Source organism: Diadema antillarum, unplaced genomic scaffold (assembly GCF_040938485.1).
Source record: "Diadema antillarum isolate AM-2024a unplaced genomic scaffold, OU_Dant_1.0 scf00000041, whole genome shotgun sequence".
NCBI lineage: Eukaryota > Metazoa > Echinodermata > Echinoidea > Diadematoida > Diadematidae > Diadema > Diadema antillarum.
In genome coordinates this window covers 1,081,018-1,084,651 of record NW_027270930.1, presented here as the reverse complement: position 1 = coordinate 1,084,651, position 3,634 = coordinate 1,081,018, and positions in this window count along the sequence as shown.

Below are 3,634 nucleotides of genomic sequence, written 5' to 3'. Positions count from 1 at the left end.
GATGGGGTTCATTTGATACTTGGGTTAATACTAATGTCTTGACCAATACTAGGTCCATGCAGGCAGTCCCATTTCTCTTTGATTACATGGGGAAATGATGGGCACAGGTGGACAAGATGTACAATTTTTGTAACAAGTTTAATATCCAGAATACCATATGCGAATCCATGCCTTTTTCTCCTGCTGATATTTTTTTTCTTCCCATTGATATTTACATGAATATATTGGCCAATCACAAGAAATTTGAGTAAACACCAGAGAGAAAAATCTATTCTCCCTGAAAGCAATAAAAAAAGAAGCAATGATACAATTAATGACAGTAAAATGAATTAATCAATCAAATTGAAAGCATAACACTTTATCTATCCAGATTCCTCAGTCACAATCGTTCTCTGGATCCTCATAAGAAGGCTCACTGATTTCCTTTTTTTTTTTCCAATATGCAAAGCTGCCCTCTCCTTCCAATGAAGTTTCGTTTTAGTTTGTTTTGCAAACATGTTCTCATTTCAGTGAATGGTCCACAGCCATGTGACGTTACAGAAAAACATCAGTCCTCGTATCTCTCTTAAGTTTCCGTGAGAGGTCCTAAAATGGAGGCACCCTACACCCCATCGCTACAGCAACAAGTGAAAAACCACAGCTGCATTCAGTAGACATTGCAACCGAAATAAATAGTATACTCATGAACAGGAATACAACTTGACGTCATTAGATCAATTGTGACCCTGCACCTCAAAACAAACAAAAAGTCACCAGACATGAATTTTTAGTTAAGACCATATTCTGAAAGAGCAGACTTTAAGCTTTAAAATGATGTATAACTCAAATCAAATGGACTCTCCTAACCTATCTAAATATTTGAAAGAAAGCACAAACTCAGGAAAAGTGTGAACTGAGAAAAGAGGCTCTGAAGTACAGTGTCTATTCAAGCACTTGATCTTTATCAAACCGTGCTGGCTGTGCGATGAATGGGACAAAAAAAGGAAGTAAATCACCAGAGTAACAACAAAGAAGGGATTATCAGATTAAACTGAAATTAAGCATGCCTCATTAACACATTCTGTCCATAATTAATGCCAACTTTCAATGCGGTAGCACTATCTTTTCACAAATTATTAGAGTTGAAAGTGAAGAGTGTGGACAAGGTTTTTCAGAAATGAAAAGAGATTCTAAAGCGCACCTAATCACACTATTCTACCAAAAATGTTCGAGATAAACTGCTAAAAACACACACTTTCCTGCCCGTTTTATGATACCAAATTTTAGCATAATGTAAAAGAAGACCCGCTCTTTCAGAAAATATGAAAAAGTCAAGTTCGGCTAGGTTGACCCATTTCACTTATTTTCAGTCCTCCCGCAAAATCAGTGTGTGCGACTTTATGTTCGTTTTGAGGTGCACTGTCACAATTGATCAAAAGTTGGTATAGCAAGCCTTCATTTGTGAAAATTATGGATAGAGAATAACTACTGCATTGGCATGACAATTTTTAGTCAAATTAAAAGTAGCTACTCGTGCACCATATGAATAAGAAGGCACAACATAGATCAGGGGGTAAAAGAAGAAATAATACTGTTGAGAATCAAGAAATATGTAGATAATTAGCTTTACTGCAAACCTCCAGCAACTCTACATGTATTACACAATACATGTACCTGGTTAAAAAAAAAAAAAAAGAAAAGGAAAAAGAAATATGACATATGACATATACATTTTAATGTCCACCTGTATACATGTACATTCTTGATTTGACAATTAAATAACAATTTCATAATTCTTCACATTCTTTTGTTACCAGATTAGTTCATGAAATGCCTCCATGAATACACACTTTTACAGTTTTGCGGGTAAACATGTAGATATATTAAATCAATTTTGATACAATGCCATGGGTCTATTTGACAATTGAACTGTCTGGTTAGTTTAAAGAGCTGTGTAATCATTCAAGGAACCTCTGCTTGCACCTTGTAAAGTTCGGAGATTACAATAACAACACAAAGCTATTTTTGACTAAAATTGCCCAGTGCTTATTAAATGATTTATAAATCATATGCAGTTAGGGTGGGATAAACAAAGATATTGCAACTGATTGACAAATTGCCCTACATCGACGTAAATAAGCACTGAATTGATCAGTGTTTTAGTAGTAGCCATGATAAAAAATCATGGGCGTACATACTCGAGCAGGATTCGAACCCACGACCTCCTGATCACCGGACAGGCGTCATCTCCACTAGACCACCGAGCTTTCGCCCGACAGCAAGTGTTGGTTCTAATCCTTATAGCATGCAGCGGGTACTGCTTTTGTTATTCAAATTTATGAAGTTCTTCCGTCGTGATGTTTTCATTGCAACTGATTGACAAATTGCCCTACATCGACGTAAATAAGCACTGAATTGATCAGTGTTTTAGTAGTAGCCATGATAAAAAATCATGGGCGTACATACTCGAGCAGGATTCGAACCCACGACCTCCTGATCACCGGACGTCGATGTAGGGCAATTTGTCAATCAGTTGCAATGAAAACATCACGACGGAAGAACTTCATAAATTTGAATAACAAAAGCAGTACCCGCTGCATGCTATAAGGATTAGAACCAACACTTGCTGTCGGGCGAAAGCTCGGTGGTCTAGTGGAGATGACGCCTGTCCGGTGATCAGGAGGTCGTGGGTTCGAATCCTGCTCGAGTATGTACGCCCATGATTTTTTATCATGGCTACTACTAAAACACTGATCAATTCAGTGCTTATTTACGTCGATGTAGGGCAATTTGTCAATCAGTTGCAATGAAAACATCACGACGGAAGAACTTCATAAATTTGAAAAACAAAGATATGTAAAGAAATTGGACTAAAATATCTGATACGGCATTAAACTGATACATACATCATAATCGGTCATACATACAACATATACAATATTATGATATTAAATCTTGGATGTCAAACAAAAGCAAGCACCACAAATTACAATGTTATCAAACTCAGAAGTGACATTGTTTCAACATGCTCAATTACCTTTACACTGCAAGAAAATTTCTAGGCAAAAATGTCCTCACATAAGTGAAAAATATATGGAAAAATTACAGATTTGAATCAGCTCAAAAAAAAAAGCTCCAAAAGCTCCAAAAGCATATAATGACAGTAGTTTCCTGCTTTTTTTCTACAATCTCCCATTTGTAAGCCTTTGTCATTGAGTGTAAGAAAGCTTGAGATATTATCATATCTTGCTGATGATTATACGTTCAAAAAGACTTTTAAGAAAAACTGGAGAATTGGCTACAAACTGTTCGATATTCAAGGTGACCGAAATTATCAAAATGAAATTAGACAAAGAGAATGATAGAAATAAAAGTCAAAATCGACATAAGGCATGGTCACAATCACACCAGCAAATTACTTGAGGTGATCATGTGACCATTCACAATTCTCCAATTGGATAGAAAATGAGATGCATTACAAAAATCATGTTTATGGTCAATAACATACTAGCATTTATAATCCTCTTCCACTTAAAAAACATCTAGAAATGTTTCCATTAAAAACACCATTACCAACTTATAACAACTCGAAACAGTTTGATGCTGAAAAATAAATTGTCAATTCATTCTGAGTTTTTTTTTTGAGAGGAGGAAA